Here is a 17,523-nt window from a genome sequence, read left to right as displayed (position 1 = left end):
GTACTCACGCACCACCCTGTAAACTTAGCTTCCTTGCGTAGTCCTCTGCTATCAGGTTAAGCCGGGTTTCAGAGGGGGTGTCCCTGAATGCTGCTCTTGTATATGTCCTTTCTGCATATAAGTACTTACTTCTGTATCTAAGTTGACTTATATGGTCAGGCGGACATCCTCCAAGAAAGTGTGCAGCTACCAGATGACTGATTACCTAGCATTCATTAATCAACTATTTATTTAGGGGATTTCGTGCAAAAGCGAGATATCAGCATGATGCACTATCCCACTTGAAACCCATTCCACGTTGAAGAAATTACGAGCCACGCACGTGCGCTAAGATATTTATCTTCGCTGTTTTATATGCAAATGAGCCGAAACAAAAAAAAAAAAAAAGAAACGCGCCTTAAGAGCGCAACACTATCAGCGACGGAGGCTTATCTGGCTAACAGATCGATATCTGCTCCAGTCATTTCCATCGCTCCAAATCACGTAGCCCCCTAACGTGAAACCAGCGCTCTACCTGCTTTCCCTGTCACCGCGGTTTCGGTTTTGTCTCGTTTGAATATGGAATTCGGCGATGGAAACTTTTACGCACGTGAATGTTTGAGGATTTTTTTAAACGTGGAATATGGAATATTGCTTTCAACTACAATACATTAGCGTTCTGCCATCTCACATTCGACAGAAATCCTGTAATTGAAGCACAAATAATTCGAATTCAATATTTATTCTCCTTTCGTTTGGAAAGGGAAGAAAAAAGCCGAGGAGGCTTGAATAAGGCACCCCTCCCAATCTAATGTAATTATTAATCTTGTCGTTGCATACTTTCCGTCTGGCCGTAAAACTCCGGCCTCAAAAGGTATCCGAAACAAATAAAAGGAAAGCAGCTAGTACGACTGTCGACCACCAACTGAGGTGGAAGTCGAACGCAACTTCCTTACTCAGCACAGTCTCCCCCTCTCCCCGAAGACACTAACAGACAAAAAAAGAAATGAGAAAAGGAACATGATGCTTCGTTTGGTTTGGCATGTTTGCCATGGTCGGATTTGGAAAGTTGAATAGGACGTGCGAGAATATTTAGCAGCTTACCTGGGCCACTCAATGTTAAGACCAAAGTATATAATTTCTTCGGAGTTGTACCGCCTTTTTGCCGTTTAAATATACATGTCTCGCATTGTGCGTGTTCTTTTTTTTAAGTACCGAATTGACCGTCTACATGTTCACGTCACGGTGTCGAGGATTCTTCTACGTTGTTGACGTAGTCATTCACACGAAATTTTATATCCGATAGCCGACATTATTATTTATTCGTATTGTATTGTTTTATCTTCCAATTGGCAGGAATGTTGATGCATAAAACGGTGCGCCCCCAGCTTATCGGGAGACAGAGCGATATCATCCGCGATGATGATTCGCATACTGCGTGCTATGCAGTCAAGAGTTCCCCCTGTTATGCCTAAAAATCGGGGCCCTAGAATCTATCACTTGTTCCGCGGTTATCATGTCCTTTTCTCAGTGTACCTCAAAAATGAGTCACTAAAGTTTTATTTAGGTTCTGTTCCAGCAGGCTACCCAAGCAGCACAATGTACTGAGAGTCGAGTGCAATAGGGGTGGACGGTATGTGTCTTATCCGTGTTCTTTGTTTCACGAGTCTGTTCAAGGCCTTCCACCTACCCGTCCACCCCATTTGCACTCGTCTTTCAGTACATTGTGGTGCTTGGGTAGTGTTATCCGCCTTGAGCGAAGGACATTAGCCGATACAGTGACGGTAGTTATTTTTGTTCTTCTCTCCAGAACGCCAGCAAGATAAAGCAGAACGAGAAAAAAATTAAACGAAACAATGAAGCCCGGAGTAAAGACATCGAAGAGGTTCGTTCTTTGCGCACTGCAGTTTTGTTTCATACATTTTTTAGAGTATATTTTCATGTAACGAGTGTTCTATGCTGAAACTGGTCCGATTCATTTGATTAGAACTGAAACTGTTTCACGGTTGTTTAACATTGCCGTTGAATAGTGGTCGGCAAAGCGAATTGGTGGTGACAATGTGGTACATAACTGCAGAAAGAAAAAAAACGAGAAAAGAGGCACAGGCAAATTCTCGTTACACAGCAACAAGTTTAATGGACAGCAAACCTTAGCCTCAAAAACTTCCGGAGAGGTGGCATAGGCATCAATGAGGGATTACTGACACAATTCCCTCATGTGGCTATCTGCGTTGACATCCTAAATAGCCTTCGCTTCTTCCAGCCCTCATTCTCTGGAAAGAGGAAGGAACTCTCTGGAGGTTTTTGAGTATAAAGTTTGTTGTCTGTTTGTAAAGCGACCCAGTAAACCAGAAATATCCCAGGGACGTACCAGAAAAGTCTCACACGTCACCTATGTCCAGGAAGTCTACCAGACGTTATTTGGACGTCCACAATGTGACAATGAAAATCGTCCGACATTGTATCTCCCAGGGACATCTGCAGGATGTAAAAAGAATTGCCCCACCGCGTTGCATTTTGCGCACATATCTGGGACACGTGACGCTTACTGGAGTGACGTAAGCAAAGCAAGAAACATTTTGGGTTTAGACCATTATTTGCAGAGCAATCACATCATGGAAGATAGTTTGAATTAAAAACACAATGTTTGTGAGAAAGGGACGCCTACAAGTCTCATTTCAGTATATGCTCCATCCAGTACGCCAAAAGAGGCCACCACAGGCCTCCGTAGGTAGTGCTCACTCGATATCACATATGTGTGTATGTGCGAGTGCAAGCGGTCTCCCATAACAACAATGGGATACGCAAGGTCACGTGGCGTTGCCGATAGGTGCTGTATCCATAGCTATATACAGCGATTGCATACCGCTCTCAAATAAAAGATGTCGATTATTTATCCAAAACAATTTCTAAAACGTGGACAGATAACAAAAACTGAATAATAATGCATAGTGCTCAGCATACAAGCTAATTTGATATGAAACGGTAAACGTCCCATTCACATCCAGATATCCAACGGAGACGTTCATAGGATGTCCCCCGGACTGCAAAATGAGGAAGAAAGTCTGTTCCCAGGGACGTCGCACAGACGTAAACGGGACGTTCACGAACATCCCTGGGATATCCAAATGTCAAATTCAGTTCTTCCCCAGGATATCCTTGGGACATATTTGGTTTACTGGGGAATTTGTGTATATTTCTTTTATGGGGCTTAGTTGGCAGCGGTTTAATACTGGTCGATAACAACATGCCACAAGCATATACTTGCATGAATATTGCTGTTGCGTTTTAATCTTTCAGCGCTGACATTTTTCTCGCGCGTCGAAAAGCGAAAATAGCGAAGTAGAAAGAAGGCGTCGGCGCAAATGTATATGTAGATAGGTAGAGGGACTCCCCTATACCCGTGCGTACCCAAAAATACGCCTTTATAGACCGTTGGTCTGCATTGGTCTGCGGCATTGTCTCTTGCGCCGACCACCGAGATTGTAAACAAACGACGTCAGATAGAACGTTAGAGATTTGAATGTATAAACAGTGCATAATAGCCCCGGTGCGTTGGCATGCACGCGCCATGTTACAATTTTTTTGTATTTACTGTGCTGTTCCCGAGACGATCCACATGGGCACTGTCTTTTGTGTTGTGCCTGTGCCTCGCACAGTTGGTTCTAGGAAGTCTGGAATGGTAGCCACGGGCTGGGATGACTACAAGGGCGCTGTTTTCTTGACGTACTGCGGCCCTGAAACGTATGCCTTGCTGCGTCGACTACTGTCTCCTGCTAAGCCTAGTGGGACGACGTTGACCGCCATTTTCGATGCTCTCTCGAAGCACTTCTCGCCAAATCCATCTGAAGTGGTTGCAAGCTACAAATTCTTCTCGCGGAATCGCACCTTGGACGACTTTGTGACTTCTCTGAACAGGCTTGCGGAAGATTGCAAATTTGGCTCGTTCCGAGAACGCATGCGTCGAGACCGAATTGTTGCAGGCATAAACGATGACGCAATACGCACGACGCTGCTCGAAATTCAAGACTTGACTGTCGAGACAACAAAGAAAACTGTCATCGCCATTGAAGCGGCCAGTAAGGATTCTCAAGCTTTGGTGGCACTTCCCTGCGCAACTACAAATGCCGTCAGAGACACCAGTTCTGTGGTGTGCTACAGATGTGGAGCACCTCATTGCACTTCGGGATGTCGCCAAAAGAAGACTGTTTGCCACAAGTGCGGCAACAAAGGTCACCTCGCCAGGGGCTTCAAGGACAAGACGAAGGCTACAAAAGCACCAAACGGAAGGCCGACAGGTCAATAAAGTGCTCAACACTTCTGTGGCTCAAGACGATTCGCAGACGGTATATGACATGTGTGGCAAGTACGATCACCTCGCAACGCTAATGAGCCGTTTCGGATTGGTCTCACCGTGGACGATGTGCCTCTGCTGATGGATGTGGGCACCGGTGCCAGCGTAACGATCGTATCCGAAGATACATTCCGTAAAGCGTTCCCGCCAAGCCTTTTGCTTTAAGAGTTACAACGGTGAATACCCCCCTGTACTGGACAAGATAACTGCCAGTGTCAGATTTGGCTAACGTAATTCGATCCAGCCTTTGTACGTCGTTTCAGGTGACTGCCCTCTCTGTTGGGCAGAGACTGGATAATAGCACTGGGTACCGTCTTGTCCAAGATTCGAGATATCAACGCCGTGTCATCTGTTCATGCGATAGCGAAACGGTACAGCGACGTCTTCTCTCCAGGCCTGGGGACATTCAAGGGCGTTCAAGCGAAGGTTTTCAAGGCCCGGGCGCAGCCGAAGTTCTTCACGCCACGGCCCGTCCAAGATCGGGTCAGCGAGGAACTGTGTATGCAAAGAGGAGGTATCATTTCTCCTGTCAAGACAGCCGACTGGGCAGCACCGATAGTGCTGGTGCTCAAGAGTGAATGAACGCGTCAGAATCCGTGGAGATTTCAAAGTCACGATCAACCGGAGATGGAAAGATACCCTATTCCTCGAGTGGAAGAGCTGTTTGCAAACCTCTCTGCTGCAGTCAAATTCAGCAAGCTGGACTTGAAGGATGCGCACTTACAAGTAGAACTGGATTTCGAATTTCGTCGGCGCCAGCGGTCTTCCAAAGAGCAATGGAAAACCTGGAAGATCTGCACCATGTCGTCGTATACTTCGATGACATAGTGGTCGCCGGACACAACGACACGGATCACCTGAGAAACCCCAACCTCGTCTTGTCGCACCTTCAAGAAGCGGTAGAATATTTGGACCATATCATCAACGCAGATGGCCTGAGACCAGACCCAAAGACCAGCCGTGCAAGCAGCACCCACACATACGGATGTGAAATCACTTCAGACCTATTTGGGGCTGGTAAATTTTTATCGACGGTTTCTGCTTAATGTGTCAACAGTCCTTCATCCGCTGAGTCAGTTGCTAGAGCAAAGGACGCCTTGGCATTGGGGCCCTAGCCAGGAGGCTGTGTTCCGTCGCAGTAAGGACTTGCTGTTTTTGAGCCCCTACGACCCCAATAAGATCGTCGTGCTTGTCTGTGACGCATCCCCTGTAGACCTCCGTGCCGTTCTTGCTCATCGAGAAGTTTCAGGTGAAGAACGGCCGATTGCTTTTGCGGAACGAAACTGCAGCCAGCTGGATAAAGAAGCATTGGCCTTGGTATTCGGCGTGTCAAAGTTTCGCCAGTATCTGTGGGGACGAGAATTCGTTGCTGTCACGGATCATAAGCTTTTACTGGGTTTGCTGCCTGCGGACAAAGGAATACCCGAGAGCTGTTCGCCGCGTGTTCTCACATGGGCGCTAAAGCTTTCCGCATACAAGTACAAGTTGACCTACCGCCCAGGGAGCAGTATTGCTCACGCTGATGCGTTGAGCCGGTTGCCACTGCCTGCAGAAGCACTCCTCGTGCCGAGACCACCTGAGTTATACATGCTGGAGGGTGTGTATCCACGTGTTCTCTCAGCTAGAGACGTTGCTGAAGAGACTTCAAAGGTCCCTCTTCTCGCACGAGTGCGTGAAGTACTCTGGTATGATACCAAATTGCCTGGGGTACAATGGAAGGCATTTTCTGCAAGGTCGGACAAACTAAGCATCCAGGAAAACTGTGCCTTGTGGGGATCGCGGTTTGTCATTTCGGTGTCCTTGCTGTCGGAAGTCCTTCCCCTACTGCATGAGGGTCACCCGGGAATTGCGAAGATGAAAGCTATAGGAACGAGTCACGTCTAGTGGGACTCCATTGACGAAGGCATCATTTCTACGCGTCGGAGTTGCCGCGTCTGCCAGGAGCAACAAAGAGCTTCCCGAAGCGCTCCTCTGACACCATGGCCGGTGCCAGAACGTCCGTGGTCACGCCTGCACGTTGACTACGCAGGTCCCTTCAAGAATTGTTATTAGCTCGTCGTTATCGACGCGCACTCAAAGTGGATCGAGGTCTGTCCAGTGGCATCGCCGTCGATGACGCAACCATAAGTTTTCTACGAAAGTTTTTCGCCACCCACGCATTACCTGACGTAACAGTCTCCGACAGCGGCCCAGCGTTCGTGAGCCAGAGTTACAGGGTCTTCCTTAAGCGAAATGGAATTCGGCACTTCTGTGTCCCACCCTGTCATCCTGCTTCGAATGGAGCCGCTGAACGTGCGCTGAAGCTCATCAAGAACAAGCTTAAGAAGGCATCAGACGGCTTTGACCACCAGACCGCCAAGTTTGACACCACCAAGACCGCCTAATGAGATCAGTGCTAAGTAATTCCACATCAGAGTCGTTAGTAATCTGACGGCAGAGGACACAACCATCTGCTTAGATACATACGGTAGATGTAAGATCATTTGGAAAGCCGATTACGTATATGAGAAAGTGAAGCCGGCCCAGCACAGTACGTCGGGAAACCCCAGAAAGGACAGGCGTTAAGGCTGGTTCACACTGTCACGTTTACGCTTGCGGCTACGGGTTACGGGAGCTTACGGTGCGGGTTGCCATGACGACGAAGAGACGGCGCCCGCAAGATCGTTTCCGCAAGGAGTTGAGGCAACTTCAACTTTTCTCCCGCAAGCTCCGTAACCGTAAGCGCACTGGCCAATAGGATGGCCGAAAAGTTCGGATGCCGCGCATGCATTTTGTCTCGCGCGTCTCCTTGCAAAGATGGCGGAAACATTGGATGTCATATAAGCTCTTATTCTCCAAGTTGAGAAGTTTCCCTGGCTATACAATAGCAAAAGAAGCGACTACAGGGATGCCACGAAAAAAGAAACCTCATGGATGACAATTAGCATAGCAGTGGGTCTGTCAGGTGATATCTTCACTCAATGAATCTGTCCAAAGTAGCGAGTTGTACGTTGCACTGTCGACGATGCCGTTAAATAAGAACATTAACAGTTAAGAACATCGTCAAGGAATGTCTGATTGTCTTCCAAAGCAGCCGGCACCGGGGTGCTGGACGCCATGCTACTCTGTGGCTCCATTTCACTTTTCTTCGGAAGGAAGGCGCTCTAGGAGGCCGCTGCTCATTGGAGGAACGGAGCGCCGAAACGTAGTAATGTGAACGATGGAGGAACGTAGCCGGCAACGAGATGGGTACTACGTAAGCGCAACCCGTAGCCCGTAAGCGCGAACGTGGCAGTGTGAACCAGCCTTTAGACTGGATTCGTTATCGTTTACGGAGACAAACTGTGAGCGATTAGATAAGATGGAGTGTATCCAATCTCGAATTTTATCGTCGATGCCATGACTGCGCAATTTATGAAGCAACAGGGAGTGTGATACCTTATGGAATGCCTTCGAGAAGTGAAGAAAAATGCAGTCCGTGCCGAATCCATGATCCAGTGCAACATGAACAATGGAGACTACAGGTTTCCCCGTCGTATTTAATCCTTATACCGCGGAATTTAATCCGTATACCGTGGAATTTAATCCTCATGCCGCCACTTTTAATCCTTGTTTCGCTAGATTTAATCCTTTTGCCGCCACTTTTAATCCTTATACCGTGGGCTTTAATCATTCTTCTGTTAAATTTAATACTCCTGCTACTAATTTTAATCTTTATGCCGTGGAATTTAATCCTAAATTATCTGGTTATCTTTGCATTACCCTTCTGACTACAATGCGTCAGTTTGGGACTTGGGGTTTGTATGATTTATGACCTGTTTTGACTATTTCCTCGTTTACAGCCATACACTGACTTTTTCGTGAGTATCACTTCTCAATGCATTACTATGTGATAGTCTGGGACTACCTGCATAATGTATGACCTGTTATGAGTATTTCCTTGTTTACGGTTTTAAATTGACTTTTTGTGGCTATTCCTACTTTATGCACTACTATGGGATGGTATAGGGCTACCGGGATGATTCATGACCTGTTTTGACTATTTCCTCGTTTACAGCCTTCGATTGACTCTTTGTGACTATGCCTACTCTATGCACTACTATGGGATAGTATGGGACCACCTGCATGGTTTATGACCTGTTTTGACTGTTTCCTTCCTTAGGCCTATAATTCGACTTTTTATGACTAGAACTTTCAGAGTATATTTTGTACCGCAATTAACTAATTAATTAGTGGAAATTCATTTTCTAACTTTCTAATTACGAGGATTACAACGAAGATGTCAATTGTGAGGTTGTAGGCGCTGCCATGAGAAAACGAATGCAGTTTGTTTTCGTCTCTCTAGCTCTAACGACTTGTTTCTTCCGGGTCTCCAGAAATGCGGCCGGATGCGGCCGGATGCCAGAAATGCGGCCGAAACTTGGACGGAGCATGTTTCCGACGCGCAAAAAGAGCGCCCGATCGCAACGCCCTCTCACGTCCACTTGACAAACAAGGAGATATGCGATCCATGCCACCTACACTCTTATCTATCACCCTTGCATGGTGCCGTATCATCTCGACGATCACAGGGCACAGTGACCATGACAACGTGGCGCTTTGTGTTTTTATTATTTGTTTGATTTCCTCCTCTTTTTTTTTTCTTATTTCGTTGCGAAGCAACTGAACCCAAGCAGCACAATGTACTGAAAGTCGAGTGCAATAGGGGTGGACGGGTAGGTGAAAAGCCTTGAACAGACTCGTGAATCTACAGAACATTGATAAGACACATACCGTCCACCCCTATTGCACTTGACTTTCAGTACATTGTGCTGCTTGGGAAAGTACGCGACAGGGAAGGGGGGGGGGCGCTATCTTTCAGCCGAAGCACCTTGATCATTTGTTCACTTTCGCCTCTGTATGCACACTATTTGTTGAATGCTCTGTGGTATTCCAATGAAGAAGGAGCTGACATGGTGCTTGCTCTAGGTGCTACACAGCGCAATAAGAAAAAGGCAGTGAAGATTTTTCAGATGTGGCATCCCGGCAGGAGACCAAGACCTGTGATGATTGTTCGTAAACACGAGACGCTAAAAGAATTTGGCAAGTTTTCCCAAAAGCGTTGTAGGTCATCGACACCTTCAAACGACGTTCGAACGACGTTGGCGTTCTTTGAGGCACACCCTCTAGCCGGCCTCCGCGAGGCCAGCAGTCAGATTGGCGTTCCGTTGGCGACGGTGTGGAGGGTAGCAAAAGAGCCCTGCCTCCATCCTTACCACGTTCAACTGCATCAACAGTTGCAGCAAAGAGACTTCGAAACCCGGTTCCCTATGCAACCCTCATTGGGGCCGTCTTCCTTGATGGGGCACTGACTGCGGAGAGATACCTAAACGAGGTTCTTCAGGGCCCCGTGGAAGAGTTCTGATACCTAAACGAGGTTCTTCGGGGCCCCGTGGAAGAGTTCTGCGCCAACCTCCCACTAGCGCGATATGATCAGATGTGGTTTCAGCACGATGGCGCTCCCGCACACAGCTCCAGCCCAGCTCGCGCCTATCTCGACCACGCATTTCCTAACCAGTGGGTGCGAAGGTTCGGACCAGTGCCATGGCCTCCCAGGTCCTCGGACCTTACGCCTTTGGATTTCTTTTCGTTGGGATATGTGAAGGACCGCGTATACGTAAAGGACACGACAACGCCTGATGCCCTTAAGGCGATGATCACTCAAGTTTGCTCTGAAATTCCAGAGGACATGTTGCGGAGGGCGATCGAGAACACAGTCAGGAGATGCCGATTTTGTGTGACGACGCAAGGCGACTTCTTCGAGCACCTGCTCTGAATACACATAATATTGTTTCTGTTACGTTGGAATACATGTGCGAAATGCAGTCTCACGTTGCTCTGTCATAAAGTAAGTTGTAATCAAAATATGTTACATCAAAAAGAGGCGATTACTTTTATCCGCTCTTTTCTGTTTTCACTGTGCAGCACTTAGGGGAAGCATCATGCCCGCTGGCTCTTCGCTGGAATAACGCGTTGCTTGTGCCACAAACCATTCTACAAAGAGTGGCCGTAAATGAGTAAATACGTAAACCTTAAAAGATAGTCGGAACAAATGCCACCCGCGACAGCTCCTCCTTGTGTTCTCTGGTTTGCTTGCTTTTTATTTTTATTTTGTAAACGCATGCTCGAGGTTCAAGGTGCTTCCGTTGAAAGATAACCCTTTCCTGTCGCGTGCTTTCAGTTGCTTCACGGCGAAATAAAAAAAAGAGGAGGAAATCAAACAAACAATAAAAACACAAAGCGCCACGTTGTCATGGTCACTGTGCCCTGTGATCGTCGAGATGATACGGCACCATGCAAGGGTGGTAGATAAGAGTGTAGGTTGCATGGATCGCATATCTTCTTGTTCGTCAAGTGGACGTGAGAGGGCGTTCCGATTGGGCGCTCTTTTTGCGCGTCAGAAACATGCTCCGTCCGAGTTTCGGAATCCACCGCATTTCTGGAGACCCGGAAGAAACAAGTCGTTAGAGCTAGGGAGATGAAAACCAACTGGATTCGTTTTCTTACACCAGCGCCTACAACTTCACAGTTGACATCTTCGTTGTAATTCTCGTAGTTAGAAAGTTAGAAAATTAATTCCCACTAATTAATTAGTTAATTGCGGTACAAAAATACTCTGAAACACTTTGGGCTACTAGGGGTAATACTATGCAGTTGGTTTCGTTGTGATGCAGTGAGCCGTTATTTTTTTAAGGTGGGGTTCGAGTTAAATGAAACACCCTGTATATGACATGCTATTACTATACACCTATAAGTGGACTTTTTAAGACTATGTCTACTACATGCATTACTATGGGATGGTATGGGACTGCCTGTATAATACGTCACCTGTTTCGACTCTTCCCTTCTTTATGGCTATAAATTGGCTTTTTATGACTATGCCTCCTCCATGCATTACTATGGTATCGTATGAGACTGCAGCATGATTTATGACCTGTTTTTTACTACTTCCTCGTTTACAGCCCAAAATTGACTTTTTGCGACTATGCCTACGCTATGCATTACTATGGTGGTATGGAACTACCTGCGTGATTTATGAGCTGTTTTGACTATTTCATTGTTTATAAATATAAATTGACTTTTTATGACTATGGATACTCTAAGCAATACTATTCGATGGTATGGGACTACTTGCATGATTTATGACCTGTTTTGACTATTTCATCGTTTACACCCATAAATTGGCTTTTTTATGACTGTGCCTACTCTATGCACTGCCATGGGATGGTATGGGACTACCTGCATGATGTACCACCTGTTATGACTATTTCCTTCCTTACGGCTATGATTTGACTTTTTATGGCTAGTTCTGCTTTATACACTCCAATGGGTTGGTTGGAACTACCAGCATCATATATAAGATATTATGACTATTTCCTTGTTTGCACCTATAAATGGACTTTTTAAGACTATGACTACTACCCGCACTACTATGGGATGGTATGAGACTGCCTGCATAATATGTCACCTGTTTTGACTATTTCCTTGTTTATGGCTGTAAGTTGACTTTTTATGCCTCCTCCATGCACTACTATGGTTTGGTATGGGACTCCCAGCATGATTTATGGCCTGTTTTGACTATTTCCTCGTTGACAGCCATAAATTGACTTTTTTATGACTATGCCTACTCTATGCACTACTCTGGGAAGTTATACCACTGCCTGCATGTTTTGTGACCTGTTTTGACGATTTCCTCGTTTGCAGTCATAAACTGACTTTTCGTGACTCTGACTACTCTATGCACTACTATGGGATAGCATGAGACTACCTGCATCATGTATGCCTGTTATGAGTATTTCGTTGTTTATAACTACAAATTGACTTTTTGTGACTGCTCTATGCACTACAGTGGTATGGGATGGGACTACATGCATGATTTATGGCCTGTATTGCCTATTTCCTTCTTTATGGCTACAGTTTGACTCTGTATGACTCGGACTACTCAGTGCGCTACAATGACGCAGTATGGGACTACATATATGTCATGTTATCGGTATTTCCTTGTTTACACATACAGGGTGTTCAAGATTAAACTTTCACTAGAACTTTATAAATAGGCGAAGAAAAGAAAACTGGTGCTATTTTCTGCTCCGTGAGTAAGAAAGAGGTGCTACATAATTAGCAGCACCTGTTTCCTACACAAGTAGCGTAAAGTTATCATTCGTTTCCTGTCATCGGTGTGTTTGCGTAGCGCTCGTGAAAGTTTAATTTTGAACACCCTCTATTAATGAACATTTATGACTATGACTACTACGTGCACTACCAGGAACTAACGCGAACTACCTGGAAAGTAGTTGCTCTGAAGCGGGAACATACAATCAGACAAACACAACACAACCTCCAAGTTGCCTAGGAACGAGAACAATTGAAATATGAAATTCATCGAAAAAGCCCCCTTTTCTTCTTTTTCGCGCCTCTTTCCAAATGTAAGTTGGTTAGCAATAACATGCACATCACAGTATAACATCCTGGTCATCAGTTCTTTATAATGGTCTCCATGTCTTCTTACAATTTATCTCTTCATTGATCTCTTTGCGCGTCACATTACATCTTACTTACACGGTAACATACTTCTATGTTAAAATGATGTGAGCCCAGTGCTTTAATTCTGACGTAGCAAGCGTTATCGTGAAGGTAGCCTTGATACAATCCCATCGTGGTGTAAGGAGTAGTCGTAATTATAAGAAATTCATTTGTACCTGTAAACCAGGAAAGTCCATATATTGCCATAAGTCAGGCAGTCTTATATTATCCCATCGGAGTGCAAGAAGTATATTAGTCTTGTTCATAAAAAGGGGGTTTATTTGAAGCTTCGAACATGAAACAGTCATAACATGTGATAAATCATGCAGGTAGTCTCACACTATTCCTGGTCGAATCCAGACAACCAACGCTCTGCGTTCAAAGCTCTTTTGACCTTTCTGGACACAATCTGACTTCTATCCTTATTGTCAAGGGGCTTATTATTTCATTCCCCACATCATCACCAGCAATGGGGTAGAGTATCGCTTCTGGCCATGAAACTCCCCATTCATCACCTTAAAATGAAGTTGTTGTTGTAAAAAGTCAATTTATGAAGCTAAACATGGAACTAGTCATAACTGGCTATAAATCATGCCTGTACCTCATACCATACCATAGTGGTGCATAGAGTAGGCGTAGTCATATAAAAATCAATTTATACCCGTAAACAAGGCAATGATCATATCACGGCATAAATCGTGCAGGTTGTCCCATACTATTACATTGCAGTGTATTGAGCAGTGATAGTCACAAAAAATCAATCTATAGCCAAAAAGAAGGAAATAATCATATCATGTCTTAAATCGTGCAGCCAGTCCCAAGCTGTACATAGTAGTGCATTGAGCAGTGATAGTCACTTCATAGCCGTAAACAAGGAAATAGTCTATAAGGTCATAAATCACGCAGGTAGTCCCATACCATCCCACAGTAGCGCATAGAGTAGGTAGTCACAAAAGTGAATATATGACTGTAAACGAGGAAGTAGCCAAAACAGGTCACAAATCATGCAGGTAGTCCCATACTATCACATAGTAGTGCATAGAGTAGGCATAGTCACAAAAAAGTCAATTTATAGCCGAAAAGCAGGAAATAGCCATAACAGGTCATAAATTATGCAGGTACCCCATGCTATCACATAGTAGTACATTGAGCAGTGATAGTCACAAAAAAGTCAGTGTGTGGCTGTACACGAGGAAATAGTCAAAACAGATCGTAAATCATATAGTTAGTCCCACACTGTCGGATTGTAGTGAAGAGAGTAATGAAAAGATAACCCGAGAATTTAGGATTAAATTCCACGGCATAAGGATTAAAATTGGTAGCACATGGAACAAATTTAACAGAAGGATTAAATCCCATGGTATAAGGATTAAAAGTGCCGGCATAATGATTGAATTCAGCGAAACAAGGATTAAAAGTGGCGGCATGGGGATTATATTCCACCGTATAAGGAATAAATTCGGCGGTATAAGGATTAAATACGACGGGAAAACCTGTAGTTGTTTACGAGAGTGCCTCTGGTGACATTCCAGTGTGCACAAATGTTTTGAGGTCCCCATAAAGCAGACTGAAGTTTGTGAAAGATATCAGTCCAGTAGTTGGCGAGATGGGCTGTCTATCGCGCAAAATGAACATAGGATAAATAGTCACTACCTGTGGTGTCCAAACCAAAGGTGCAATACAATCGAGCGACGCTGGAGATCGCATATAGGTTGGCGCTGGACTGTTCAGTAGGCACAAGTGACGATTTCCCATTGCATCCGAGGCTTGCCACAGTTACGCTTTTCCGCGCCAAACCATACCGGTAGGACAGGGCACAGGTACCAGAGGAGAACCGAGGAAAAATAATCGTATCATCAGAGTTCTACTTAAACCGCATATAGCAATTCAAAATATAATATATATATATAATATAAATTACAAATATATGAACATCGTACAGGAACATATATAGAGTTGACGGGGGAGTTTTGGCATGGGAGGGTAACAGGGTGATAGAAAGGATAAAAATACAGGTAAAAATGAAAAGAACATGAATAGAAACGCAGGAGTATTGGGAGCGCAACATAAGGCGAGTCCAAGGGATTACGAAGGAAACGAGAACTAACGTGATCCGCCGCTCACGTAACATTCGTAACTTACTAGTTTCATACCGTCTATCCCGACCAAATCCTGGGTGTTCCCCTTGTGGTAACAAACGCTGCTAAACATGTAATTTCATTAGCCCATGCACATTTATCTCGAGCACCTCAAATTACTTTACTTACTTTCACAATCCGACAGGGATTGCACTGCAACTCTTTTAACATGAAATAACTGATGCTCTGAGGCTGGAACAACATAGAAGGGACAAATACATCAAAGCCTCAATCGGCCTAAGAAATTAACGATGAAGGATGAAAGTCACTGATAAGGTTAGCCTTTCATCCTTCATCCTTAATTTCTTAGGCAAATTGAGGCTTTGTATGTATTTGTCCCTTCTATGTTGTTCCAGCCTCAGAACATCAGTTATTTCATGCTCAACAGTTGCCGCCTGCGTCGATCCCGTCGTATGAATGTGTGTATGAGTGAGCAAAAATGTAAGAGGGAAAGGAGGGTGAGTGAGAGTGAGTAGCTGGTTTGTCCCTTCAGATGACGCACCCTGGAAGTGGCTGAGAAGGCGTGTTAGCTTAGCTCAATTGGTAGAGCCCTGGACCGGCAATCCAGAAGATGTGGGTTCGAGGCCTACAGCTGGCTAACCTTTTCAGTGACTTTCATCCTTCATCTTTTAACATATGTTACCTTATTATGTGCACTAAATGCTGTATTCAGTATATCGAAGAAACCTCGAACACCATGAGTGAAAGCTATTACGGCCATAAATTCGATATTGTTAATAACCATTCTACATCCGTTTCTACACATTTTTACCTTCCTGGACACGCTTTGGGTACAGACCTCAAAATTGTTATCCTTGAATCGGGTTATAACAGTGACATAAAGCGCAAAAACCGCGAATCCTTTTAATCGCAAAATTCCAGTCTCTGAGGCCCACTACAATTATTTAACCCGTAAATACCATTTCTCGCATAAAATAAAATAAAATAATGATAAACACACACACAAACTCCAAACAACTCTCCATTTCTCTTTCCATATTCTCTTCGTTTGACTCTCTCCTGAGACCACCCCTGTCTTCACGTTGTCACGGTCCTTTCTACTCCGCTCTTGTGTCCTCATTCCGTCGCCATAACCCCCTTTTTATCCTTAATTCCTGGAAAGTCACCTACATGCGTTCTCGTTTCCTGTGTAATCCCTTGGACTCGCGTTATGTTGCGCTTCCGATACCCAAGCGTTCGTATTTATGTTCTTTTCATTTTTACCTGTAATTTCATCCTTTCCATCACCCTGTTACCGTTTCATGCCAAAACTCCCCAGTCAACTGTATTCCTTCCGTATGTTCCTGTACCATGTTCATATTTTTGTAACCTGAAGAAGTGCAGTCTCGTGCACGAAAGTTTTGTTACCATGTTTAAATAAGTTGCTCCTACCGTTTAATATCACTCTTTGACGAGAGTACTCTGTTTTGAACAGTTTTGTACATAGCGCCGGTACCGTATTCGGTACTTTTCTGTAGCAGAGTAGCGATCGCGCTACATTTGAAATTGGTAACGGAAAAAGTATTTCCGCTACAAATACGGGTAGCGGCGGACTCTCTCTCCGCTACAGCTACTTTTTATAATACAGAAGGGGTGGAACACAGAGAAGTAAGATAAGGACGAAGAAGAATTTCTTCTAGTCATTCCTTTTAGTTAGTTGTTAATCAGGCAAGCCGATGAGTGGCCACATTGGTGTGCTGCGAAAATTGTGCGACATTGTTGGTGCGCAGGTGATTCTCGCTGGCACTTACGCTGACATCATGGCCGGTCGTCGCACGTCTTTTCGCCAAGCCTTCGACAGGGGATGTATTCCATTCATCTGTTCATACGCATTAATTCCAGCCTACCGCTCCCAGATATGAACCTCTTTGCGTTACTGCTCGCCCCAAACGTGTTACTACCTGGGTATTAATGGTGCATGGACGCACGGATACAGGGAAGCAAAGCAGAAACAATTATATTGTGCCAGATGCACAGAGGATCAAGATACGGAACGGGACACTGCTCGTCCGGTTCATGATGCTGTCGAGCACGCACGGTGAAATGCACGAGCACGTAGGGGTTGCGAAATGGGTTTTTCTATTTTGAAATTGTAAACAAAGTATTAGTAAACATACATAATGCACATGCTGCAATTTTATCTTGCCTTTTTTTTTCGATAATACTTCTGCTACCAACACCCTCGATCGCTCACGCATCATTAAGTTAGCCTCGTCCTTAGGTGTGCTTTGGTGTTGTCGTTGGCTTTCGCTACGAGTTTACATTGTTGCCTCCTAGCTCAATACCTAATAGATGGTATACGATAGGGTGGCACTGTATACACGATAGATGACATTTATTGAGGAACCCAAAGAATGCCTGAAGAGATACAATTTACGGACACAGAACACGCCGTTCTGTGGACATCTTCTTGGTTCTGATGGTCATGACACACGATCATTCGAACCGACCTTGGTGGAGGTGCGCGTCCCACTAGTGATGTCAAAATCGCGAGATCGACACCAGAGGGGT

The 17,523-nt window shown here is 45.0% G+C and overlaps 1 protein-coding gene across 1 annotated transcript in view; it reads left to right on the top strand.

Moving 5' to 3' along the window:
• The window catches only part of LOC135378948 (uncharacterized), a 67,333-nt gene that overhangs the window by 31,972 nt on the left and 17,838 nt on the right, over window positions 1–17,523 (top strand). The window lies entirely within an intron of this gene.

This window comes from Ornithodoros turicata, chromosome 1, assembly GCF_037126465.1.
Source record: "Ornithodoros turicata isolate Travis chromosome 1, ASM3712646v1, whole genome shotgun sequence".
NCBI lineage: Eukaryota > Metazoa > Arthropoda > Arachnida > Ixodida > Argasidae > Ornithodoros > Ornithodoros turicata.
The sequence above is the reverse complement of the archived record's forward strand: the minus strand, read 5'-3'. Positions and strand labels throughout refer to the sequence as shown.